Raw genomic sequence first — 27,933 nt, 5'->3', positions numbered from 1 at the left:
GTATAAAACAATAGACTGGAAGGGAACACACAGGTCTTTTGTAAGAATTGATAATAGATGTGGGGTAATTGTAGTATCTAGTCTCTTAACTTTGTTGCTGCCATGGTAGCCAAATCACAGACTTGGGTCGGAATAACCACCATCTTTATTTACTGTGAGCTCCTTACCCATGGAACAAGGAGGGGTTCCAAATATTTCACACTACATTACATTCCTGGGCAACACCAGTGAACTAATTCCTTTGTTTATAGAATCTAAGGTGTAGGATTGAATTGTGATGCAGCTGATAGCAAAAGGTATATTTCATGATGAACTACATTTCCTAATATCGAAATTTATTCCGGAAATACATCATAACCGTTACAGGTATAGATATGCTGACTAAAGCAACATACGAAAATTTTTCCAGAACAGGATTCTAACCTGTATTTTGGGAAACTGGAGACATGCGAGTGTGGATATATCTATTAATAATCTACTAGAAATAATATGACATATGGAACTTCGGTTCAGTCTGGCGAGTGAGCTGGCATAGACTAAATGGTAAGGCGACCACTCCTGTAAAATGGGAAATTTGGGTTTGAGTCTTGGTCCAGCTGAAACTTTCTTATGTCGCGCCGGCCGAAATGGCCGAGCGGTTCTAGGCGCTACAGTCTGGAACAGCGCGACCGCTAAGGTCGCAGGTTCGAATTCTGCCTCGGGCATGGGAGTGTGTGTTGTCCTTAGGTTAGTTAGGTTTAAGTAGTTGTAAGTTCTAGAGGACTGATGACCTCAGCAGTTAAATTGCATAGTGCTCAGAGCCATTTGAATCATATTCTTATGCGCTTTATGTACTAGATCTACACTCCTGGAAATGGAAAAAAGAACACATTGCCACCAGTGTGTCAGACCCAACATACTTGCTCCGGACACTGCGAGAGGGCTGTACAAGCAATGATCACACGCACGGCACAGCGGACACACCCGGAACCGCGGTGTTGGCCGTCGAATGGCGCTAGCTGCGCAGCATTTGTGCACAGCCGCCGTCAATGTCAGCCAGTTTGCCGTGGCATACGGAGCTCCATCGCAGTCTTTAACACTGGTAGCATGCCGCGACAGCGTGGACGTGAACCGTATGTGCACTTGACGGACTTTGAGCGAGGGCGTATAGTGGGCATGCGGGAGGCCGGGTGGACGTACCGCCGAATTGCTCAACACGTAGAGCGTGAGGTCTCCACAGAACATCGATGTTGTCGCCAGTGGTCGGCGGAAGGTGCACGTGCCCGTCGACCTGGGACCGGACCGCAGCGACGCACGGATGCACGCCAAGACCGTAGGATCCTACGCAGTGCCGTAGGGGACCACACCGCCACTTCCCAGCAAGTTAGGGACACTGTTGCTCCTGGGGTATTGGCGAGGACCATTCGCAACCGTCTCCATGAAGCTGGGCTACGGTCCCGCACACCGTTAGGCCGTCTTCCCCTCACGCCCCAACATCGTGCAGCCCGCCTCCAGTGGTGTCGCGACAGGCGTGAATGGAGGGACGAATGGAGACGTGTCGTCTTCAGCGATGAGAGTCGCTTCTGCCTTGGTGCCAATGATGGTCGTATGCGTGTTTGGCGCCGTGCAGGTGAGCGCCACAATCAGGACTGCATACGGCCGAGGCACACAGGGCCAACACCCGGCATCATGGTGTGGGGAGCGATCTCCTACACTGGCCGTACACCTCTGGTGATCGTCGAGGGGACACTGAATAGTGCACGGTACATCCAAACTGTCATCGAACCCATCGTTCTACCATTCCTAGACCGGCAAGGGAACTTGCTGTTCCAACAGGACAATGCACGTCCGCATGTATCCCGTGCCACCTAACGTGCTCTAGAAGGTGTAAGTCAACTACCCTGGCCAGCAAGATCTCCGGATCTGTCCCCCATTGAGCATGTTTGGGACTGTATGAAGCGTCGTCTCACGCGGTCTGCACGTCCAGCACGAAAGCTTGTCCAACTGAGGCGCCAGGTGGAAATGGCATGGCAAGCCGTTCCACAGGACTACATCCAGCATCTCTACGATCGTCTCAATGGGAGAATAGCAGCCTGCATTGCTGCAAAAGGTGGATATACACTGTACTAGTGCCGACATTGTGCATGCTCTGTTGCCTGTGTCTATGTGCCTGTGGTTCTGTCAGTGTGATCATGTGATGTATCTGACCCCAGGAATGTGTCAATAAAGTTTCCCCTTCCTGGGACAATGAATTCACGGTGTTCTTATTTCAATTTCCAGGAGTGTATATCTAGTTGAGTTAAGTTGAATTTCGGAAATTAATTTCCAAAGTAAAGTGGACCATGAATGATTGAGCTACCAAGCAGCATTAGAGGGTATTTTTAAGGAAAAAGAATATGCTACGATTAAATAGTTCAGTAACCGAGGAAGCATTTTTTCCCACTGTGATGAGCGTTATAGTGTAAAAAGTGGCAGTAACTACGGAAGATTTACCCATTGTCATAGAGTGACGTGATACTGAGTTGTAGATGGATGATTTTTACGAGTTACCAAAATCTGATGAACTCAAAGTATTTGAACACAATCTAAATGATTAAAATTCCAAACCCGGGATGATACACAGGAAAATGTAACACTAATTTAGAAAATCATAATTCACAATTCATCCTTCTCTGTATCTTTGTCTGTGTGCTGTGCACGTCATTTCCAGTCACTCATCAGGATAGCCAACACCCGAGTCCTCACTAGCTTCACTTAGATTGCTTATTGGGCAACAGTTGTACTAGCAACCTGAGGTCACACTGCTTGTACTCAGAACATATGTGGCGTAACATATCGAATATTGAAAGTTACTGTATGAAAAATATACATGTAGTATGACACATGGAATAAAAATATATATATATATATATATATATATATATATATATATATATATATATATATATATATATCAAGTACAAATGGTTTGTTATAAACTGTGTGAAGTACTTGCGTAAATATTTAAACGTTATCTAAATTAGTATTTTAGAAACGATGCGTTGTCCAGTTGTTAAATGATGTGCACAGGAACTAGTTACTGTTCCTAAATCCACCAGTTCCCCCTATCCTTTAATAAAAGTATGAAGGAATATAGGAATATATTAACTGTTACATTATGCAGCTATATATATTTTCTTAATTTATCATTGATGTGTAATATGGCATTCAGGCACTAGAAATAGATGCTTTTGTAGCTTTTGCGTAATGAACTGAGGAATGAATGGGATGAGTGTCCCCATAAACGAACAAAAAGCCTGTTCCTGATGAAGAGATACCAATGTAGATTCAAACAGTATATTTTGCAGTAATTCATGAGTCCTTATAATGTTAAATTTAAAGTCGGGGGTGAATAGAATGGTTGGTGTTAACCATGGCCAGAAAATGCTAGTTGTATACGATTTTTGGACCACGCAAGGGAAAAAAATGTTACAGTAACAGGAAGACTGAAACATTTTACTACTGACGTTCCATTTATCAAAGTGTGAAACATTACAGACTGTAAGCGCCACCACCTTTGATGTTGAACTGTGAGCAGGGTACACGCTGAGAACAAGTAGAGCATGACATGATGTCGCAACCCCTAGAACACCACCCTGGAGGCTTCAAGTAAGTGGACATTATAAGCAACAGGTGCTGTTACAATCATTTCCCTGAATGGCGAAATCACTGTTGTGGCTTGTTACTGTGGCCCTAATTACTCTTACTAGCATTTCTTTCAGAACCCATTTTATTAACAATTTCACTGACAGTTTTCTTTCCGTTATTATTACACTGTCGGTAAAAATGCCAGAGCTTCAGGGACTGTGGCACGAGGATAACCTAGCTTCATACTAAGGGGATTGTAGTGATAGTGAGTGATATGGCACGGTCGTCGGGGATCAGATGGCGCTCTGGTGGCCTTTTTGTGCACCATCTGTTTTGACTCTGCTGGCTGTAATCTTGCTGACTTTAGAGGTGAACAGTGTGAGCAACATTCAATCTATCGTACAACCGGGCCCGTACTCCTGTTGAACAGCTTTAGCGATAGGAGCAGGGTCACATTGCTGGCAAGTGGGAATTTGGCTGAATATATCGAAGGGTTGCTGCTCACGACGGGTACAATCTGTTGATGGTGTATGGCTGCTTTCAGTGGTGGTCTGTGTAACATTCCCACATCAGTGGACCAGCTGTGGAGTCTGCATAGCAGAGACTTACATTGAGATCGACATATTGTGAGAGCAACAGTGGCCGAGCGAATATCAAACATGGAACAAATCTGGGCACATGTTGCACATGATTCGTCAAGTACGACCCCGTGGAAGCGACTGCTGGCAGCAGGAACTAGCGTATGTGTACCTCTGGCCACGCTACTGCTAACATCATAGGGCCAAGAATGATAATCTGGTGTTGTGAGATAGTCTACGTGGGAGTCCAATGGCACTCTGTTGTCTTCAGTGATGAGATGGGTTCTGTCTATACGAGAGTGTTGGGCGTGCACATGTACGGTGTGGACATGGTAAGTGGCCTCTACTGGAGTGTATTCACTGACGGTACGAAGATCCCATCACAGAAATCTTCATGTGGAAGGCCATCGTTACAACTCTCAGTCACATTCGGTGGTTCTGCAGGGTAAAGTAACCAGTAATTTTCACAGATAGTTATCCCTGTGCTACTGCAATTTCCTCTGTTCTATAGCAGGACTTTGCACGTCCACATGCGGCTGCTGCGATGCAGCTTGTACTTAGTGCTGTGCAACAACTTCCCTGGCTAAAATGATCACCTGGTCTCTCGCTAATTGAAGACGTATGGGATATCGTGAAGTGGGTACTAACTTGGAAGTCATAAAAATTCAATGTCGAATTGCCACAAAACGTGTAGGGGGCTTGGGACAATCGCAGGCCCTTCTGACTTACGATCGTTTGACGACATGATTACATTCCTGTGTTACCGTCAGAGGGGTGAGGGGGGGGGGAGGGGAAGGGGGGGGAGTGGTGCACTGGATATTGACGAGACTATTTGGGCTTCTTTTAGTGTTACATTTGGTATTTTATACTGTCAAAATGAGAACTACCTGTCATCGTCACTTGTCAATATAAAGGCCTTGTTCTTCACGGTAGTGAACTTTTATTTCGGCAGTGTATGTACGCGTGGGACTGATTTCTTCCATGAAGTTGCCAGTTGTCTTTCGCCATCGCTGTCCTACAACTTTTGTGATGAGCTTGGGTTCAAGACGACGACTGGCTTTAGCATACAGAGAATGTTTCGTAACAAACATCAATCGTGGTCGGTGACACAGTTTCGTGCCACTATGAAAGAAGTTTAGCTACTTGGTCCACTCATGACGGTCAGTGATTTGGTTTTCTTGTATGTTTTTACTACAATCACGCGCCACATGGCTCTTTAAGAAGATTCTCTTGGAGATTACAACATTTTATATGAGAACTTACTGTTGTAGAACTCCTGATTCTTTCTAGAGGCGAAGGAGAATGTGAAATTTAATGGCCTTATTATTATGGCAACCCCTAGAAAACGATCGAAGAATATTTGTGATCAATACAGTTTGTGGCACCAGAACCATGTCACGTGGTAGTGAGCGTTGACAGTAACCGCTGCAAGCGGAAGCTTAATTGTGTGAAAGAATTCGAAGTAAACAACCAAATCTGTTAGGGAATTTATGGAGATCGTGTTGGCACACGAGATTATAGCATAAGACAACGGGTTTTAGCGGAGAGAATATTGGTACTTCGGCCTAACGTATCGTAAGTAAATGGATAACGAAGTCCAATAGTGAAAGCTGGAGGACGTGTCGGAAGGGATAAAGAGCCAACACTGCAAGACATATTTCTGAAACTTTTGATAAAGTCTCCTAAACGGCTGGCTACAAGCTGCACGGAAGGATACTGTTTAATTTCTCTCCTACGAAACCACGCGCAAAGGACGGAGTTACGCAGTGTCATGAAATAGTGCCATCGGTTTGTCGTCATTATGATCGTTATGGAAAACGACAGACGTAAGGCGTGATGCCGACCACAGCCTCCTTATGCTCAGTGGGTTATTGCCCGTCGGTTGCTGCTAACGATAGCATCAACTGCTCGTCAAACAGGTAAAAAATTATTTTTCTAGGCATTATCTTACCGACCACCTTACAGTCATATGAAATTAAAACAATAACATTGGAGGGGAATTAGGGTAAAATCAGATTTCAAGTTCTCTTGGTCCACGGCTATGATTTTTGTGTATAGTACGTGATGTAAGTGTGAGACTCAAAAGGACATTATGCTGGGTGGACTTGGGTTTAAAAAATAATTAACTAAATATTACTATAAATTTTATTAATAATCGACAAGTACGCCAAAGAAGAAGAGATAGAACTACAATGGAGATATTATTCCATGGACTCTTGCGCTTCTATGCATGAACCCCTTTTCTTTTGTCATTCGCTTATCTTATTGGCTTGATTCGGACCTAAGAGGACGTTCTTGTGTAAAGCTAATCTTGCTGTACCAGCTGATAATGTAAGTTGTACTTAAGACCCGAAAAATATAATGGTTATTTTGTAAAAAGAATTTGTGTATGTGTTCAGTTAATTGATCTTCTGATACCTAGACTGTCTTAAGTAGATATGGGCCTTACCGAAGAGTTTTCATTGTTAGGCGCCATCTTAGAGACATCTTTAACATTCTTCTTTCGGCTCATCTACGAGACGTGCCGTAGGTTAGGACAGTTAACTTTATTTGGGATCCCACGAGACCGGAGGCAGCTACTAATAATTTAACAATTTTCCTTAGAGATTTTATTTACATAACGAGATAACATCGCAGGCAGGAAAGGTCTGGTCACAGGATTCCAGTTCCATTATAGCATTTCATTTGTAGATGCTACTCTTGTTATGTTATATCGGGGAATCGAGACGAAACCACGACATTAAGTTACGTACTACAGTAGTGTACATCGAACAGACTTGGTAAATATTCTCTGGTGCAATAAGCACGCGAATTCTCAGGAGCCTAGTGTTGGATAAATAAGAAAAGGGCAATTAATTATAGACGATTGCGTAACTACTCTGAGAGCTGAACTAGTTTAGTGAGTGCGTATAACGTCGGGCTAAATTAAACAACATATTAGACTGTTGATAATGTTCCTATATTAGTTAATTTTCTTTTATGCTGAGCCATTGCATTAATATGTGTTTTTTTGTATACGTCAAGGCTATTTTATTACATTACACTAATAGTCACAAAACAAATATATTTTTTTTATTTTGCTACATTACACTATGTGAAGCTGTTAGAATATATGCTTTATAAGAAATGGTTCAAATGGCTCTAAGCACTATGGGACTTAACATCTGACGTTATCAGTACCCTAGACTTAGATCTACGTAAACCTAACGGACCAAAGGACATCACACAAATCCATGCCCGAGGCAGGATTAGAGCCTGCGACCGTAGTAGCCGCGTGGTTCCGGACTGAAGCGCCTAGAACCGCTCGACCACAACGGCTGCCTATGCTTTATAAAATACTCTAAAAATTTAAACGCTATCGTTGGAAACTTGCAGAGGAGAGAACACGTTTACGTGAAGTGAAGGAACATCAGGATTTGCCTTTCAGGTAGACTATGAAACTAAATACTTACAGTTATGGCTACAGATCTTACTAATAATAAATATATCACAAAACAAGAGCTAATAGTTACACTACTCTACAACGCTGGTCAACAGGAGCCAGTCGGCAGGTGCAAAAGCCGGTTGACGCTAGCAATAATTGGAAAAACTTCAGCGAAGGTTGGTAAAAAGTTTCTCTTGGGGCTACAGACATTCGTCCTGTAATAGCAACAGGATACAGAAATTTTCTTTTTACTAATAGAGTCAAATTGCAACATTTTCACAGAGTTGTATGTATAAAGTCATATGAATGTTTTGCAGAAGGATATGTAATTCAGTCAGGCAGAGCTGTGGCGATTAGGTTATCTGAACATGAGAGAATCTAGAAATTAAGAGAGATAGATTAAAACTTTTCGCAAAAAGTTTCAACCGTGAACCATCCATATGATGCATGCTATGGTGTTTTATATACTGTTAAGAAAAAGAGAAAGATGTCATCCCAATGGCTGAGAATACCGGCTTAGTATTAAATGACGAAATTCAAATTCCTTTTCCCCCTGGGAAATTAAGTTTTAGTTACATAAATATGACAACAACTGCAGATTCAGCTTTCTTCCATCTGTAACTAAATGTAGATTCAAATAAAAATTTAATTTTTCCATTCCTACTTAAATGTAACTGCTTCTGCGTGACATAATTATGTAATACTTTTCTCTTTAAACATTCCACTTTTTGTATTTTATGCAACTGATGTATAAATGATATCAACTTATGTCACATGTCACTTTATCTGATTTTGTAAAATTCTGTTTTCACCTGACGACAGCCTGAGATACTAAGAAAGCTGGTCTGTGACCAAATAAATTTGTGGAATTTAACGCAAGAGTTTCCATTTTAATATTACTGCTATGTTCTTCCAAGCAATGACGGAAAATTCCGTGAGTGTTATATGAAATGAGGAAAAACGCTCAGTGATGGCTAACCTATAGGTCAACATTGTCATCATGGTATAGTTAGGAGGCGGAACCTGGGTGTTATAGAGGCCACATCCTTGTATGTATGTATTAAACCGCGGACCTAGAAACGACGGAGGGGCTTCGTCCCACCGCAGCCTTCAGTGGTTCACAACCGCACAACAGGCCACAGCAGTCCACCCATTCCACCGCCGACCCTCACCGAACCCAGTGTTATGGTGCGGTTCGGCCGCCAGTGGATCCATCAGGAACATCTCATACCAGATGAGTGTAACCCCAAATGTTTGCATGGTAGAGGAAACGGTGTTTGCACAGGAATCGCTGACACAGTGTAACTGAGCCGGAATAAGGTAAACCAGCCCGCGCTCGCCGAGGCAGTTGGAAAACCGCCTTAAAAACCATCCACAGGATGGCCAGCGCACCGGACCTCGACACTAATCTGTGTGGCGTATTTGAGCCAAGGACCGGCACGGCTTCCCGCTCGGTGAGCAGGGGGCCATAGCCTCTATACAAGCGGTTTGAACAAATTTTTTCCATAAAGATTCTACAGATTGTAATAGGCAGCATTCTGTTTGTGACAGTGATGCAGATATTGACTGTTGATAAAAAATATGCTTACAACTTCCCTATTACACCATCATTCCCTGTGTTTGAAGTAATTTAGTTCATTCTCACGGGCGTAAGTGATTATAAACCGTTCTCCAGGTGCTTACCGAAATTGTGAAGAAATGTTTCAGTCATTTGACACGAGAACCTGTAACATCTCCTGGCAAAACCCATATTATATGTGCTAAAAAAAGAGAAAAGAATAAATGAACTGCATGATTCTAATTGCGTGGACAACAATTGAGTAAACTGTATGTAATATAGAGAAAACATTATGTATCATGTTATATACTTGTATAGAATTATGTACCGATTTTTTTTAAAGATAACATCTGTGTCGGCGAGTACTGAAACCGCCACAGACGATACTTATTAAATATCAAACAGAGATGAAAATATATTTATTTAATAAAACTGCTGCCAAATAGTCATATGCAGTTACTTTGCTTAGCATTTTACATTTTTTTCAAATTCGTTTATCGATTTCACTCTTTTACTGCACAGTTCTTTGTGATATCGTTCACAGGCTTCGTTACACTGTTCACATACACATGTTGTGGTTGGGTCGTGATAAGTTTAGTTTTTGCAGATTAGATGATGAAAGCCGTGAATAGAAAGTTTAGTTACGACATGTCGCTGTTCGAAGTTTGGTGCTGTCCATGAGCGGATCGTCATTGCTTCGGTGCCATAGAACTCCGACCATAATTTTTCTCGCAGATTAAAACTGTGTGCCCGACCGAGACTCGAACTCGGGACCTTTGCCTTTCGCGGGCAAGTGCTCTACCAACTGAGCTACCGAAGCACGACTCACGTCCGGTACTCACAGCTTTACTTCTGCCAGTATCCGTCTCCTACCTTCCAAATTTTACAGAAGCTCTTCTGCGAAACTTGCAGAACTAGCACTCCTGAAAGAAAGGATACTGCGGAGACATGGCTTAGCCACAGCCTGGGGGATGTTTCCAGAATGAGATTTTCACTCTGCAGCGGAGTGTGCGCTGATATGAAACTTCCTGGCAGATTAAAACTGTGTGCCCGACCGAGACTCGAACTCGGGACCTTTGCCTTTCGCGGGCAAGTGCTCTACCAACTGAGCTACCGAAACACGACTCACGTCCGGTACTCACAGCTTTACTTCTGCCAGTATCCGTCTCCTACCTTCCAAACTTTACAGAAGCTCCTCTGCGAAACTTGCAGAACTAGCACTCCTGAAAGAAAGGATACTGCGGAGACATGTCTTAGCCACAGCCTGGGGGATGTTTCCAGAATGAGATTTTCACTCTGCAGCGGAGTGTGCGCTGATATGAAACTTCCTGGCAGATTAAAACTGTGTGCCCGACCGAGACTCGAACTCGGGACCTTTGCCTTTCACGGGCAAGTGCTCTACCAACTGAGCTACCGAAGCACGACTCACGTCCGGTACTCACAGCTTTACTTCTGCCAGTATCCGTCTCCTACCTTCCAAACTTTACAGAAGCACTTCTGCGAAACTTGCAGAACTAGCACTCCTGAAAGAAAGGATACTGCGGAGACATGGCTTAGCCACAGCCTGGGGGATGTTTCCAGAATGAGATTTTCACTCTGCAGCGGAGTGTGCGCTGATATGAAACTTCCTGGCAGATTAAAACTGTGTGCCCGACCGAGACTCGAACTCGGGACCTTTGCCTTTCGCGGGCAAGTGCTCTACCAACTGAGCTACCGAAGCACGACTCACGTCCGGTACTCACAGCTTTACTTCTGCCAGTATCCGTCTCCTACCTTCCGAACTTTACAGAAGCTCTTCTGCGAAACTTGCAGAACTAGCACTCCTGAAAGAAAGGATACTGCGGAGACATGGCTTAGCCACAGCCTGGGGGATGTTTCCACAATGAGATTTTCACTCTGCAGCGGAGTGTGCGCTGATATGAAACTTCCTGGCAGATTAAAACTGTGTGCCCGACCGAGACTCGAACTCGGGACCTTTGCCTTTCGCGGGCAAGTGCTCTACCAACTGAGCTACCGAAGCACGACTCACGTCCGGTACTCACAGCTTTACTTCTGCCAGTATCCGTCTCCTACCTTCCAAACTTTACAGAAGCTCTTCTGCGAAACTTGCAGAACTAGCACTCCTGAAAGAAAGGATACTGCGGAGACATGGCTTAGCCACAGCCGGGGGGATGTTTCCAGAATGAGATTTTCACTCTGCAGCGGAGTGTGCGCTGATATGAAACTTCCTGGCAGATTAAAACTGTGTGCCCGACCGAGACTCGAACTCGGGACCTTTGCCTTTCGCGGGCAAGTGCTCTACCAACTGAGCTACCGAAGCACGACTCACGTCCGGTACTCACAGCTTTACTTCTGCCAGTATCCGTCTCCTACCTTCCAAACTTTACAGAAGCTCTTCTGCGAAACTTGCAGAACTAGCACTCCTGAAAGAAAGGATACTGCGGAGACATGGCTTAGCCACTGCCTGGGGGATGTTTCCAGAATGAGATTTTCACTCTGCAGCGGAGTGTGCGCTGATATGAAACTTCCTGGCAGATTAAAACTGTGTGCCCGACCGAGACTCGAACTCGGGACCTTTGCCTTTCGCGGGCAAGTGCTCTACCAACTGAGCTACCGAAGCACGACTCACGTCCGGTACTCACAGCTTTACTTCTGCCAGTATCCATCTCCTACCTTCCAAACTTTACAGAAGCTCTTCATCGAAACTTGCAGAACTAGCACTCCTGAAAGAAAGGATACTGTGGAGACATGTCTTAGCCACAGCCAGGGGGATGTTTCCAGAATGAGATTTTCACTCTGCAGCGGAGTGTGCGCTGATATGAAACTTCCTGGCAGATTAAAACTGTGTGCCCGACCGAGACTCGAACTCGGGACCTTTGCCTTTTGCGGGCAAGTGCTCTACCAACTGAGCTACCGAAGCACGACTCACGTCCGGTACTCACAGCTTTACTTCTGCCAGTATCCGTCTCCTACCTTCCAAACTTTACAGAAGCTCCTCTGCGAAACTTGCAGAACTAGCACTCCTGAAAGAAAGGATACTGCGGAGACATGTCTTAGCCACAGCCTGGGGGATGTTTCCAGAATGAGATTTTCACTCTGCAGCGGAGTGTGCGCTGATATGAAACTTCCTGGCAGATTAAAACTGTGTGCCCGACCGAGACTCGAACTCGGGACCTTTGCCTTTTGCGGACAAGTGCTCTACCAACTGAGCTACCGAAGCACGACTCACGTCCGGTACTCACAGCTTTACTTCTGCCAGTATCCGTCTCCTACCTTCCAAACTTTACAGAAGCTCTTCTGCGAAACTTGCAGAACTAGCACTCCTGAAAGAAAGGATCCTGCAGAGACATGGCTTAGCCACAGCCGGGGGGATGTTTCCAGAATGAGATTTTCACTCTGCAGCGGAGTGTGCGCTGATATAAAACTTCCTGGCAGATTAAAACTGTGTGCCCGACCGAGACTCGAACTCGGGACCTTTGCCTTTCGCGGGCAAGTGCTCTACCAACTGAGCTACCGAAGCACGACTCACGTCCGGTACTCACAGCTTTACTTCTGCCAGTATCCGTCTCCTACCTTCCAAACTTTACAGAAGCTCCTCTGCGAAACTTGCAGAACTAGCACTCCTGAAAGAAAGGATACTGCGGAGACATGTCTTAGCCACAGCCTGGGGGATGTTTCCAGAATGAGATTTTCACTCTGCAGCGGAGTGTGCGCTGATATGAAACTTCCTGGCAGATTAAAATTGTGTGCCCGACCGAGACTCGAACTCGGGACCTTTGCCTTTCGCGGGCAAGTGCTCTACCAACTGAGCTACCGAAGCACGACTCACGACCGGTACTCACAGCTTTACTTCTGCCAGTATCCGCATCCTACCTTCCAAACTTTACAGAAGCTCTTCTGCGAAACTTGCAGAACTAGCACTCCTGAAAGAAAGGATACTGCGGAGACATGGCTTAGCCACAGCCTGGGGGATGTTTCCAGAATGAGATTTTCACTCTGCAGCGGAGTGTGCGCTGATATGAAACTTCCTGGCAGATTAAAACTGTGTGCCCGACCGAGACTCGAACTCGGGACCTTTGCCTTTCGCGGGCAAGTGCTCTACCAACTGAGCTACCGAAGCACGACTCACGTCCGGTACTCACAGCTTTACTTCTGCCAGTATCCGTCTCCTACCTTCCAAACTTTACAGAAGCTCTTCATCGAAACTTGCAGAACTAGCACTCCTGAAAGAAAGGATACTGCGGAGACATGTCTTAGCCACAGCCTGGGGGATGTTTCCAGAATGAGATTTTCACTCTGCAGCGGAGTGTGCGCTGATATGAAACTTCCTGGCAGATTAAAACTGTGTGCCCGACCGAGACTCGAACTCGGGACCTTTGCCTTTTGCGGGCAAGTGCTCTACCAACTGAGCTACCGAAGCACGACTCACGTCCGGTACTCACAGCTTTACTTCTGCCAGTATCCGTCTCCTACCTTCCAAACTTTACAGAAGCTCCTCTGCGAAACTTGCAGAACTAGCACTCCTGAAAGAAAGGATACTGCGGAGACATGTCTTAGCCACAGCCTGGGGGATGTTTCCAGAATGAGATTTTCACTCTGCAGCGGAGTGTGCGCTGATATGAAACTTCCTGGCAGATTAAAACTGTGTGCCCGACCGAGACTCGAACTCGGGACCTTTGCCTTTTGCGGGCAAGTGCTCTACCAACTGAGCTACCGAAGCACGACTCACGTCCGGTACTCACAGCTTTACTTCTGCCAGTATCCGTCTCCTACCTTCCAAACTTTACAGAAGCTCTTCTGCGAAACTTGCAGAACTAGCACTCCTGAAAGAAAGGATACTGCAGAGACATGGCTTAGCCACAGCCTGGGGGATGTTTCCAGAATGAGATTTTCACTCTGCAGCGGAGTGTGCGCTGATATGAAACTTCATATCAGCGCACACTCCGCTGCAGAGTGAAAATCTCATTCTGGAAACATCCCCCAGGCTGTGGCTAAGCCATGTCTCTGCAGTATCCTTTCCTTCAGGAGTGCTAGTTCTGCAAGTTTCGATGAAGAGCTTCTGTAAAGTTTGGAAGGTAGGAGACGGATACTGGCAGAAGTAAAGCTGTGAGTACCGGACGTGAGTCGTGCTTCGGTAGCTCAGTTGGTAGAGCACTTGCCCGCGAAAGGCAAAGGTCCCGAGTTCGAGTCTCGGTCGGGCACACAGTTTTAATCTGCCAGGAAGCTTCATATCAGCGCACACTCCGCTGCAGAGTGAAAATCTCATTCTGGAAACATCCCCCAGGCTGTGGCTAAGCCATGTCTCCGCAGTATCCTTTCTTTCAGGAGTGCTAGTTCTGCAAGTTTCGCAGAAGAGCTTCTGTAAAGTTTGGAAGGTAGGAGACGGATACTGGCAGAAGTAAAGCTGTGAGTACCGGACGTGAGTCGTGCTTGTAAATACCCACACACTGATTGGGACGCCATATGGAAAAATATTAATATGCGTGGTCTACCATCGGACGTCAAGTCCGCGTGGTATAAAACAGTGAATGAGACCGTAAGCACCAATGAAAGGTTACATGCAATCGGCGTTAGCGACACGAACCTATGTCTCAAATGTAAATTGATCGACACGTTAGTGCACAGATTCACGTGCGGTGGCAATTTACAACTCTGTAATTGGATTAGGGAACAACTGGCTTTTCTTACGAGATCTTCGGTGGAAAATTTTCCCCCTGTTACATTCCTCAGGCCTCAGACTTGCTATTTTCCGGCAGCAAAAAACAACTCGGTCCATTGGTTAATGGGACACTATGTGAATTACGTAATTAATCACCTGGGAAATGACAATTCCACTGATTTTTACATGTACTTGAAGTGTGCTTTTTATAACGCCCTGAAATATAAAGACCACAAGAAAAACTACGGCAATATGCTTAAAATTGTATTCGAGCGACTGGGCATTGGTTGACAAGCCAACGAGATAAACAAAAATCGTTTATTTAAGCGAAACGACGCTTAAACAAAAACAATTGGGGAGAAGTACAATTTTACAGTTTCATATTACAATCACTTATCCTCTGCTGGCAACGAAGGCTATTTTGTATATTGCACAGAAGAAGCCGAAGCCGAAAGCCAGTATCGCAGGGTTAAAGATAAATTGTTTTCTTATACATTCATTTTATGACTGAGAAGGAAGTCTCATTTGTTTCCATGGAAGGGAACATACTTTTTTATTATTATTATTAATCTCAAGAAGGAAAAGAGGCTATGGAATTAGTGCCTTAACATAAAATTCCTTCTCACATTCCATGAAGATTTTTCTTTACAATAAAAAAAAATAACAAACAAACAAAAATAATAATAATAACAATAAAAGAAACTAAACAGAAATTAAAAAAATAATATACAGGTTCAGGGTCCACTACTTCCTACAACTTTATTATATATTACAAAGAAGTATGCTAGGTTGCCGAGAAGCAGTGGATGAGAAAAAAAAAAAAAAAAAAAAAAAAAAAAAAAAAAAAGCACTAAAGCTATAACCTTCAATCTCTATTGCCTCGGCATGACATAAATTTTTTGTTTCAAATGAAGCATCTTTTGGTTCAGGATTTCGAAGGCAAAACAGCATATATCTACGTATACAACAAGATGTAAAATTTCTTATTGAAAACTATGATAAAGACACGCCTCAGCAACAGGACTGGGTGGAGACATCGCGGCCAGGCCTCGAGATTTTGACCCCTGAAAAAAAAAAAAAAAAAAAAAAAGGTAGCTCAGTTGGTAGAGCACTTGCCCGCGAAAGGCAAAGGTCCCGAGTTCGAGTCTCGGTCGGGCACACAGTTTTAATCTGCCAGGAAGTTTCATATCAGCGCACACTCCGCTGCAGAGTGAAAATGTCATTCTGGAAACATCCCCCAGGCTGTGGCTAAGCCATGTCTCCGCAGTATCCTTTCTTTCAGGAGTGCTAGTTCTGCAAGTTTCGCAGAAGAGCTTCTGTAAAGTTTGGAAGGTAGGAGACGGATACTGGCAGAAGTAAAGCTGTGAGTACCGGACGTGAGTCGTGCTTCGGTAGCTCAGTTGGTAGAGCACTTGCCCGCAAAAGGCAAAGGTCCCGAGTTCGAGTCTCGGTCGGGCACACAGTTTTAATCTGCCAGGAAGTTTCATATCAGCGCACACTCCGCTGCAGAGTGAAAATCTCATTCTGGAAACATCCCCCAGGCTGTGGCTAAGCCATGTCTCCGCAGTATCCTTTCTTTCAGGAGTGCTAGTTCTGCAAGTTTCGCAGAAGAGCTTCTGTAAAGTTTGGAAGGTAGGAGACGGATACTGGCAGAAGTAAAGCTGTGAGTACCAGACGTGAGTCGTGCTTCGGTAGCTCAGTTGGTAGAGCATTTGCCCGCGAAAGGCAAAGGTCCCGAGTTCGAGTCTCGGTCGGGCGCACAGTTTTAATCTGCCAGGTAGTTTCATATCAGCGCACACTCCGCTGCAGAGTGAAAATCTCATTCTGGAAACATCCCCCAGGCTGTGGCTAAGCCATGTCTCCGCAGTATCCTTTCTTTCAGGAGTGCTAGTTCTGCAAGTTTCGCAGAAGTGCTTCTGTAAAATTTGGAAGGTAGGAGACGGATACTGGCAGAAGTAAAGCTGTGAGTACCGGACGTGAGTCGTGCTTCGGTAGCTCAGTTGGTAGAGCACTTGCCCGCGAAAGGCAGAGGTCCCGAGTTCGAGTCTCGGTTGGGCACACAGTTTTAATCTGCCAGGAAGTTTCATTTCAGCGCACACTCCGCTGCAGAGTGAAAATCTCATTCTGGAAACATCCCCCAGGCTGTGGCTAGGCCATGTCTCCGCAGTATCCTTTCTTTCAGGAGTGCTAGTTCTGCAAGTTTCGCAGAAGAGCTTCTGTAAAGTTTGGAAGGTAGGAGACGGATACTGGCAGAAGTAAAGCTGTGAGTACCGGACGTGAGTCGTGCTTCGGTAGCTCAGTTGGTAGAGCACTTGCCCGCGAAAGGCAAAGGTCCCGAGTTCGAGTCTCGGTCGGGCACACAGTTTTAATCTGCCAGGAAGTTTCATATCAGCGCACACTCCGCTGCAGAGTGAAAATCTCATTCTGGAAACATCCCCCAGGCTGTGGCTAAGCCATGTCTCCGCAGTATCCTGTCTTTCAGGAGTGCTAGTTCTGCAAGTTTCGCAGAAGAGCTTCTGTAAAGTTTGGAAGGTAGGAGACGGATACTGGCAGAAGTAAAGCTGTGAGTACCGGACGCGAGTCGTGCTTCGGTAGCTCAGTTGGTAGAGCACTTGCCCGCGAAAGGCAAAGGTCCCGAGTTCGAGTCTCGGTCGGGCACACAGTTTTAATCTGCCAGGAAGTTTCATATCAGAGCACACTCCGCTGCAGAGTGAAAATCTCATTCTGGAAACATCCCCCAGGCTGTGGCTAAGCCATGTCTCCGCAGTATCCTTTCTTTCAGGAGTGCTAGTTCTGCAAGTTTCGCAGAAGAGCTTCTGTAAAGTTTGGAAGGTAGGAGACGGATACTGGCAGAAGTAAAGCTGTGAGTACCGGACGTGAGTCGTGCTTCGGTAGCTCAGTTGGTAGAGCACTTGCCCGCGAAAGGCAAAGGTCCCGAGTTCGAGTCTCGGTCGGGCACACAGTTTTAATCTGCCAGGAAGTTTCATATCAGCGCACACTCCGCTGCAGAGTGAAAATCTCATTCTGGAAACATCCCCCCGGCTGTGGCTAAGCCATGTCTCCGCAGTATCCTTTCTTTCAGGAGTGCTAGTTCTGCAAGTTTCGCAGAAGAGCTTCTGTAAAGTTTGGAAGGTAGGAGACGGATACTGGCAGAAGTAAAGCTGTGAGTACCGGACGTGAGTCGTGCTTCGGTAGCTCAGTTGGTAGAGCACTTGCCCGCGAAAGGCAAAGGTCCCGAGTTCGAGTCTCGGTCGGGCACTCAGTTTTAATCTGCCAGGAAGTTTCATATCAGCGCACACTCCGCTGCAGAGTGAAAATCTCATTCTGGATAATTTTTCTCGTTTGTCCTCCATGATCTTCAATTGTTTTCTGGAAGCACTGGTGTGTGGCATCATACATCGAAGTCTGATGTCTTCTGTTAGGAATGTCTCTCTCTCTCTAGCAGGTACGCTAGTCTAGATCTCCTTGCCTTTGAGAGACCCAGTGCTCTTCTTAGATAGGTCGATACTACCTTTTCTAGTGTTTCTAGATTTTTTCTGTCATGTGGTCCCATATAACCTCCATCCCATAGGCCAAGATTGGCAAGATTTTTGTGTTGAATAATTTCATGGGTGTTTGTAGACTGAGTAGGCGGATATTTTTGATGTCCTGTATTGTGATTATTGCTTGGGCTGCGCGTTTTGTGGTATGTTTTGTGAAGCATTTGGTTGTTGGTTGCAATGTCACTCCTAGGTATTTAAAGTCTGATGCGATTTTTGTGTTTTGTCCTCTGATGCTCATTTCCGCATTCTTGGGTGTTTTGCCTCCTTTTCTGAAAATTACCATTTTTGTCTTTGTTATGTTTATGTGTAGTTTGTGTTCACTGCACCATCTGTCTATTGCCTCAATGATTCTCTTCAGCTTCTGTATATCTGTTGAACCTACGGCTATGTCGTCAGCGTCTGTATATACATACACACCTTCTTCATTATCTCCAATTCGGAGTACTTCTTCAGTGGCAAGAATGTACTGCAAAGGGCTCATTGGGTCACCCTGAAAGACTCCGTTTGATTGCAGAATGGGGTTCGAAAAACAGAAGTTGTCTGATATCGTGATTAAGTAGTATTCGAGGATTGACTTTGTTATTCTTGTCCATACACTATCTTCTCCCATTGTGTTTTCCAGTTTTCAGACTATGAGATCCCTTTCCCATAGGTCAAAGGCTTTGATAAGTCTATGAACACCGTGTAGGACATTTGTTTCTTTTATAGCGTTTCGTCGATGTTGTTTAGAAGAAGCCTGACTGCCGTAAGTGTTGATCTCTCAATCTGAAACCCATTTGTCGTTCTCGGAGATGACTGTCCACAGAAGCTTGGATTTTTTGTGTTATTACCTTTGAAGAAATCTTGAATTGAGTATTTTCTAGGGCTATGCCTCTGTACTTGTTTGGGTCAGTTGGGTCTCCTCTACCCTTCTAGAGAACTTTTATTGTCGAGTGTCTCCATTGTGTCGGAATTCTTCCAAGTTACAGGGATTTGATAAGTAGTTTGGTACATATGTGTTGCAGGGCCTCTTTTGCATCTTTTATACGTTTATTATATATATTTTCGGGTCCTGCTGCTTTCTCCTTCTTCAGTACTTTTATTACTTCTTTCACTTCTTCTTCATTTGGAGGTTCCCATAAATTGTCTTTTCCTTAGTTTGATGTTGATGTTCTTTGGGGTTGTTTTGATTCCTCGATTGTTCAGTATCTTACTGAAGTGGTCTTCCCATTCCTTCAGGTCTATGGTTGGTGTACGAGCCATTTTTCTTGGTCTTGCTGATATCTACGGGTCTTTGTCTGCTTCATCCACTTCTCTTTTTGGCTCTTTTTTATGTATTCTTTTTTCTTCTCTTCTGTTAGTTATTTGTAGATTCTCCTCTCTTCTGCGTACAATTTGTATGTTTCCTCGTCATGCTGGTTTCTTAGTCTGTGGAGCGTCCTTAGAACTATGTTCCTTTTGCTGTAGCATTCAGCATCGAACCATCTGTGCCATCCTTGTTTTGGGGATTGTTTGTATCACTGAAATTTTTAGGAGGTCTTCTGTTTGGTCTGTTGCTTATTCAAGGTCTCCTTCCTCTATAATAATTTCTATTTGTTTTAATTGTTCTTGCGGGTTTGTTAATTTTTCGATATCAATTTTTCTTTGTGTGATTTAGTGGATGTTTCTTGCTGGCTGTGAGATGACGATATTTATTTTTAGCTTCATTGGAATGAAGATATATCACACCGATTATAAATAGTAGTGACCAAGCATTAATTTCTTGGTCATCTTTTTGGATTTACATGAGTAGGAAGAGCCTTTGACGCTATACTGTATGCTTGTGTAGCATTCATTTGTCGAAATTGATAGACGTACGCCGTTAGGCATTGATTTGTAAAGGTGAATAAGAATTTAATCTGTCTAAATGTTCTGAATAGTGTCACTTAGTGAAAACTTGCATTACGATTTGTAATAAGCTTGCCTGGTATTTTATCCCGTCCCTTTAAGAATTTTCCGTTATTTAAATATTACCCGTTGTGCAGAGCTGCGTTACGAACGAACGAGCCGCTGTCGCGGCGCATTCAAACAGCATTACACGAAACCAATCATACCGCAACGAAGCGGACAGGTAATAGTGAACCAAAATTATTTCTTTCAGCTTGTGGGGTTGCAGGGCAGAGCAGCAGATTGTAATGTGTGTTTTACAGGTGGACGCGGGCTGCGGATGATGTTATATTACTAACAGTGCAAAAAACGTAATTTAACTTCATGACAAAAGAAATCTTGCTGTGCGTAGTTCAGGCGTGGCAAACATTATGGTAAAAACATTTTTATCCCTGATAATAGTCTAATGTTCTCGTGTTTGTGGTGGTATTTATTGGTGTTTTACTGTTAACAAAAATCCACTGCAAAGTTTTGATGTTGAACAAACAATGCGTACTGCTACATCAGTATTGATAACGAAATAATTTTCAGTAACCTTTTCAATATCAGTAAAGTAAGACAGATATGTAGAACTTTATAGTGGGTTACAGTAACGAAACAATGTTCCCCTTTGAGAAAGCAAGATCCAAAATAATAAGGACATAATATATTTTGTTTTGTTGAAAATTAATGATCCAAAGAATTTCAAAACACGGCGTCCTTAAAAAGTATTTCAGGGCTCTTCCCGTAGCAACATAATTTATCTCATATATCAGTTGTTACGCGAGCAATAACAGACAGCGAAAATCCCAAGCGAAAAACTATTTGTTTTGCCTTAATTCCAGACATTTGGTGTGCTAGACACTGTAATTAGTTGTAACAAAAAGTGGACAGTAAGCCTGTATTTAATTTTTTGCAGATTGTGCCTGACAGGTATTCCCAGACACACTTTGTTTGCAACTGACTGCGTGTGAGCAGCAGAAGCATAAGAATGGGCCCTGGAAGAATGAAATACCAAAATCAAAAAGACCAACAAGAAAATGAAGCGAGAACATCTAAGTCAAGAAGAATGTACACCTAGAACACAAAAAATACGATGGAGATGAATCTGTCAACAATTAGGTTGTATGCTTCCGTTCTCGAGGAACTTGCTAGCTAAACGAATTCTTATTTTCCCAAGGGGAGGTGTAACTCACAATTCAGTAGATAAAAAAGTGATAGTGTCGAAGATACAACTCTGTTACAACAGTTGAAGTGTAATGGAAAGCTTCTTGTCACAAAATACAGATACAAGAAAAGTGGCTGGTTGTTATTAATCTTCAGGTAAAGCTTTATCTACTGTCTTAACATGGACCACTTCTAGCCTGGCGGGGGCTTTGAACTACCAGATCTGTGTTCGGCTTGCCTCTTGTGCGCACTTAGGGGGAAGATGCCGCTGTGTCGCCCTGAAGTGATTATAAGTTAGAGGCCAGAGGAGAACTTGATCCCTCTCGATAAGCTCACTTAACACCGAAGCTCGGAGGAGCTCCTCCTTGAGCAAGGGAGGGCCATTAATAATTTGGCTATTGTGGCAAACTGACAGCGATCACGTCAAAGGAAAACCCCTGCTATCGCTCCCTGAACTTATATAATGTTCGAAACAGCGGAGGTTGTTCTAAGTGCAACACGGATTAAGTTTTATTTTGTTCTCAGAACCAGAAAGGAGATATTCGTATCCTTTAGAAAAGTTCAAGACTACCAGAATTAGTAATATTTTGTTAATACTGCCGAGAAGACAACATCACAAAGTACTGGAACAAATAGTGCTTGGTGTTGAGGGAGTTGTTGTACTAGGTACAACATTGGAAGATCTATTTTGTTACCGAAGTAGTTATCAAGTCATTTATGTTCCGAACATTACTAGTTTAAGTAGGCTGTTTAGGTTTTTTACATTGGTAACGCCACGTAGCGCTCTGAATGAAAATCACTGGCAGTGCTGTGTGCAGTCAGTGGCTGGTTGGCATTGTTGTAATACTCGCCATTGTAGTGTTGGGCAGCTGGATGTTAACAGCTCGTAGCGCTGAGGTGAGCCGCCAGCAGTGCTGGATGTGGGACAGAAATGGCGGAGTTTTGAAATTTTGTAAGACTGGATGTCATGAACTGCTATATACAATTGTGACTTTTGAACACTACTGAGGTAAATACATTGTTTGTTCTCTATCAAAATCTTCCACTTGCTAACTATGCCTATCAGTAGTTAGTGCCTTCAGTAGTTTGAATCTTTTATTTAGCTGGCAGTAGTGGCGATCGCTCTATTGCAGTAGTTCTAGTAACCAAGATGTTTGTCAGGTAAGTGATGTGTGAAAGGTATAGGTTAATGTTAGTCAGGGACATTGTTTTGTAGGGATTTTTGATAGACAGATTGTGTTGCGCAAAAATATTGTGTGTCAGTTTAAGCACAGTCAGGTATAATTTTTCAAAGGGGACGTTTCACTAGATGGAATAGAGTGGCACAAAATGGTAACACATTTATTGACATCACTCGGAATGAAAACTGTTTATCGCTTTTATTCAGTTCAATATAACAATAAAGCCTTCCTAATAAGGAACTAGCATCAGAAAATATATACAGCATAACAAGAGGAGAAGGTCATGTTATTTCACGCTACGTGTGATAAGGATAGGAAATAAACTCGTATCTGTGGGGTTAAACTGTTGATTTTTCGTAAGCTCCCGTTTGCTACCGTGAGACCGTGATCACCATAAGCTGTAAATCACACGTACATGAGGTACTGTTTATGCAGTTACCAGAATAAATAAAAAATATATGATTTTATAATACCTCTTCTTGCGCCTCCACTTGTATGTTATAGATGCATGAATATTTTGACTTCGGTTCGAGTTAAAAAGTTTTGAGAAAGCCCTTACAGTGATGAACATAAGACTAATTACGGGCTGAAAAGCTGTTATGATGAACTCTCCATTGGCAAAAGATTCCCGACTAGTTTGACATTCAAATCTTCAGGATGGGACTGCTAAGGGGGAGGTAACACTGCGTAGAAAGACTGAATAACGAACGGAAGGGTAAGGTTCTACGAGACAACTTTGAAGCTCTCAGAGGCTATAGACATTTTGATAGTTATTAGTTCAATAGGCCAGATATCTCTAGAAAAGAGAATCGCAGAAGTTGGGAAAAAAACGTTGGTACAGAGAAGATAACTGAATGAAATCATGGCTAACAGAAGAAACACGTCTGCTGATCGACGAAATAAGGTAATAAGGTTTAGGAAAGTACAGAAATACAGAAACAAAAAGCGCTGAGGTGTGAAACAAATAGCAAGTGCAGGGAAGCTAAGTCGAATTGGTTGAATGAAAAATGTGAAGAAATCGGAAAAACAAATGACGTTCGGACGGACAGACTCAACATACGGAAAACTCAAAATAACCTTTGATTAAGATAAAAAAAAAGGTAATAACACTAAGAGTGTGATGGTAATTTCGCTGTTAAACTTAGAGAAGAGATTTGATAGGTAGCAATAGCACACTGAAGGCCTCTATGGCTCAAATGTTCAAATGGCTCTGAGCACTATGGCACTTAACATCTGAGGTCATCAGTCCCCTAGAACTTAGAACTACTTAAACCTAACTAACCTAAGGAGATCACACACAGCCATGCTCGAGGCAGGATTCGAACCTGCGACCGTAGCGGTCACGCGGTTCCAAACTGAAGGGCCTGGAACCGCTCGGCCACACTCTATGAGTGGCAGCAGTGTCCTGATGAGGTGATACAAGAAGAAACAGGAGTCAACACGGAAGAGAAAGGGGATTCAGTATTAGATACAGAATTTAAAAAATCTTTGGAAAGCTTCAGATCAGATGTGGCAGAAAGGTGGATATCATTCCATCGGAATTTCTAAAATTACTGGGGGAGGTGGAACAAAATTTATGTACTTGGCGATCTACCACCAGACTTTTTGAAAATCTTCATCCATACAATTCCAAAGATAGTAAGAGGCGATAAGTACGAAAGTTATCGCACACTTAGCTTAATGACTCATCCATGCAAGTAACTGACAAAAGTAATACTCCAGAAGAATAGGAAAAAAACTGAGGATCTCTCAGGTGACAATGAGTTTGGCTGTAGGAAATGTAACGGCACTAGAAACGCAATTCTGAGGTTGCGGTTGATAATGGAATGTGAGTAAAGAAAAATCAAGACACGCTCATAGAATTCCTAGGCCTGGAAAAGCGTACTACAAGATGTTCGGAATTTTTGAGGTAAATGGGGGTAACTATAGATAGAGACGGGTACTAGACAATATATACAAGAAAGGAGAAGGAAAGATAAGACTGGATAAATAAGAACGTAGTGCACGGATTAAGAAGGGTGTAGGACAGGTATATCTTTCACACGTATGACGAATGTAAAAAAATTAAAGAATGAGCTTCAAATTCAAGGCGAAGTGATATCAATGATAAGATTCAACGGTGACATTTCTGTCCTCGGTGAAAGTGAAGAATATTACTGGACTTATTGAATAGAATGAACAACCTATTGAGCATTGGATACGTACTGAGAGTAACCCGAAGAAAGATGAAAGTAATGAGAAATAGCAATTTATTACAATCAGAATTGTGCATCACAATTGTGCAGCAAAATAGCCTTTGATGGGTGGAGGAAGGAGGACATAAAAGGCAGACTATTACTGGTAAAAAGGGAATTCCTGGCCAAAAGAAGTCTACTAGTAACAGACACAGACATTAATCTGAGAAAGAAAGCCAAACAATGCACGGTTGGAGCAAAGCACTGTATGGCAGTGAAACATGAAATGTTGGAAAACCGGTACCGATGAGAATCGTATCGTTTGATGTGAGCTGCTGCAGAAAGAATGTTGAAAAGGTAAAGAAAGAACAGGCTCTCCACTGGTATGGCGATAAAAGTAATATTTGAAAAACACCGACAACTAGAAGGGAGAAGATGATAGCACATGTTTTTAGACATAAGGGAATAACCTCTATTGCACCACAGGAGCTGTCGAGGAAGACAGAGACTGGAAAACATGCAGGAAACATTTGAAGACTTAGGTTGCAGGTTGCACTCTAAGATGAGAAGGTTGACACAGAAGAGGAATTAGTGGCGGTCTTCATCAAACCAATCGCAAGATTGATGTCTCAAAATGAAGTTCAGATATTTCTGCATATTTAAAAACCACTGGATTTATTGCAGCCTTAGCCACTCCAGTTTGGGTTTGGTTAGTTGCTCTCTAACACCCATCTGCTGATTCCATAATTCGTCGGATGAACACTCCTGAGAGTGCACGTGTTTCAGAGACCGGTCGGTTCAATATTGTTTGAAGGAAGAGGACTTTCGCTTGGCTAGTTAGCGTCGTCACAATAACGTGTACATCAAACACGACTGTTGCGTAAACAAGATCGGAAACATTGTTCTCTGCTGCCTACGCCCTTGATTAATCAGCGAATATCACTTGGAAATGCTGAGTTGCATTGTGGATTCTGGCCAATACGGGTACATGTTGATCACAGCAGCACTCTCATTAAATCCGCTGTTTGCTTGCGATCAGGTAATCGCTGGGGTCGTGCGTAGCGGCACAAATGTGTCGTGGTCCTCGAGATATTGTGGGAAACCTCACTGTAAAGTTGCAGTATGGAGCAATACTGATTACTAGCAAATTCTACCAGACTGCTATCTGTGAGATAATTATCGTCCACAGTAGGATACATACAGTTCTTCGTAACTTATGCAGCTAAGTTAAACTTTCCCGTAGCTACTGTCTGAGCCGTACTGTGGTTCTCCCCCTAAGTACAAAAGAGGTATTTTCGGTGAAGGCACCCATTTCTATAAAGCGTGAATATGTATATGAAATTATATATATAAGGCAAATTTATCACAGTGCCTTAAACGACAGGTTAAATCGTTGGAATTACATGCAGGACTACTCAAAAAGAAGGAACTGATTTCCAACCTTTATTGCTACCACACTAGAAAAGATAACGTTCCTGGAAAGAGAAACATATTTATGCATTCAATAAGAGCATCATGTGGTGGTAGTGGTGGTGGTGGTGGTGGTGGTGGTGGTGGCAATTTCCTTTGGGACCAAACTGCTGAGGTCATCCGTCCCTACGCTTACACACTGCTAACTTAAACTAACTTACGGTAGGGACAACACATACACCCATACCTCAGGGAGGACTCGAACCTCCCACGTGGGGAGCCGTGCAAACAGTGGCAAGGCGCCTAAGACCGCGCGGCTACACCGCGTGGCCATGCACCATGTGTTACACAACAAATATCAAAGAAGTAGCTCAATTCCTACCACACACGAAGCAGCTGGTATATCGTTATCGAATTCAGAGCTTCAACAACGCGATGTCGCAGACTTTCAAGAGTGTAAGGCATAGCAGGGATAAAAACTTCACACGTAAATAACAAGGAGTGAAATCTGGAGGCCATCGGCGATGAAGTTCATCTTATGCTCATCCTCTCCCAGTCCAACGTTCTAGGACAATGCCATTCAGGTAATGTCGGATGTGCTTAAACCTACTACTTTGTGACTTTTATCAGTGGCGTTAAGTAAAAGACAGTGTTTTTATCCCCCCTATGGCAGACACTCCAGAAGATCTGCTTCGTATTTGGCAGGAAGTGAGCCATCATTTTTATTTCTACAGTGTGACACATGGTGCTCATATTGAATGCATAAGTATTTGAACTTTTCTCATTCCAAGATCGTTGGAAATGTCTTGCTATCTTTCGTAGTTTGGAAGCAACATTCTAGAATGGAGTCACTTAGCTAACTTTGGATGTACTTATACTTAAACTTAACACTTTGTGAGTTTTATCTGTGGGATTACGTAAAAGACTGCGTTCTTAGCCGCACCCCCCCCCCCCCCCCCCCTTACGCGTGACACTCTTGAAAGTCTGCGACATCGCATTGTTGAAGCTATGAATTCGATAATTCTTCTCGTGTGGTAGGAAATACGCCACAGTTCTGATGTTTGTTGTGTAGCACACGGTGCCCACATTGAACGTATAAACATTTTAGCTTCTCTCTTTCCAAGAAAGTAGGAATCGTGTTAACATCTTATGTAGTTTGCAAGCAATAAAGGTTTGAAATCTGTTCCGTCTTTTTCACAGCCCTGTACTACAGTAGGAGCGTTAAACCTAAACTAAAAAATTTCCGTTGTCATTTCTTGAGTGCAGCTTATTGTTCAGCTTATGTAAATGCCCCGACAGAGTAAAGACGGTAAGCTGTGTTAGGCAGAGCTGAGTATGACTTCGTCTTCAGTCGCACGTCGAATTTGAAAGGTCTGATAGATCTGTTTTGTAGTTACTTAATCTGACCGGTAGTTACTCTGTGACCATGAGTAGTTACACACAAGTGGAAGGGCTTGACAACAGTAGCTTAGAGCTGGAGAAATTGTTTCGACATTCAAATCGCATCGATTATCAGTAGCGTTTCGACGGTTATGATTTGGTGCCAGTCGTGTTCCAGACTGGATATTGCAGACTCTGTTATATGATTACATTTTCTACAGAGTTTGCAACAATATCACCTTTGAAAAGCATGATGAAGCGTTGCATTTTGTAGTATACAGAGTCAATTACTGCTTTTTTGAAGATATTTTAGTCTGTTTCTTTGAGTGACTGTGTACAGAAAGCCAATGCTGTAGTGTTCTTGTGGGAA

The 27,933-nt window shown here is 43.5% G+C and overlaps 7 non-coding genes across 7 annotated transcripts; 2 read left to right on the top strand and 5 right to left on the bottom strand.

Annotated features, from left to right (window-relative positions):
• Nucleotides 1-10,512: 10,512 nt before the first annotated feature.
• On the bottom strand, nt 10,513-10,587 carry Trnas-uga (transfer RNA serine (anticodon UGA)). The gene has a single exon. It is a non-coding gene; the product is annotated as a tRNA-Ser (tRNA).
• A 1,425-nt stretch (nt 10,588-12,012) lies between these two features.
• Trnal-caa (transfer RNA leucine (anticodon CAA)) lies at nt 12,013-12,087 on the bottom strand. Its single transcript has one exon. It is a non-coding gene; the product is annotated as a tRNA-Leu (tRNA).
• A 225-nt stretch (nt 12,088-12,312) lies between these two features.
• Nucleotides 12,313-12,387, bottom strand: Trnal-caa (transfer RNA leucine (anticodon CAA)). The gene has a single exon. It is a non-coding gene; the product is annotated as a tRNA-Leu (tRNA).
• Nucleotides 12,388-13,512: 1,125 nt separating this feature from the next.
• On the bottom strand, nt 13,513-13,587 carry Trnal-caa (transfer RNA leucine (anticodon CAA)). The gene has a single exon. It is a non-coding gene; the product is annotated as a tRNA-Leu (tRNA).
• A 225-nt stretch (nt 13,588-13,812) lies between these two features.
• Trnal-caa (transfer RNA leucine (anticodon CAA)) lies at nt 13,813-13,887 on the bottom strand. Its single transcript has one exon. It is a non-coding gene; the product is annotated as a tRNA-Leu (tRNA).
• Nucleotides 13,888-16,209: 2,322 nt separating this feature from the next.
• Trnal-caa (transfer RNA leucine (anticodon CAA)) lies at nt 16,210-16,284 on the top strand. Its single transcript has one exon. It is a non-coding gene; the product is annotated as a tRNA-Leu (tRNA).
• Nucleotides 16,285-16,510: 226 nt separating this feature from the next.
• Trnas-cga (transfer RNA serine (anticodon CGA)) lies at nt 16,511-16,585 on the top strand. The gene has a single exon. It is a non-coding gene; the product is annotated as a tRNA-Ser (tRNA).
• Nucleotides 16,586-27,933: the final 11,348 nt, after the last annotated feature.

Source organism: Schistocerca gregaria, chromosome 6, assembly GCF_023897955.1.
Source record: "Schistocerca gregaria isolate iqSchGreg1 chromosome 6, iqSchGreg1.2, whole genome shotgun sequence".
NCBI lineage: Eukaryota > Metazoa > Arthropoda > Insecta > Orthoptera > Acrididae > Schistocerca > Schistocerca gregaria.
The sequence above is the reverse complement of the archived record's forward strand: the minus strand, read 5'-3'. Positions and strand labels throughout refer to the sequence as shown.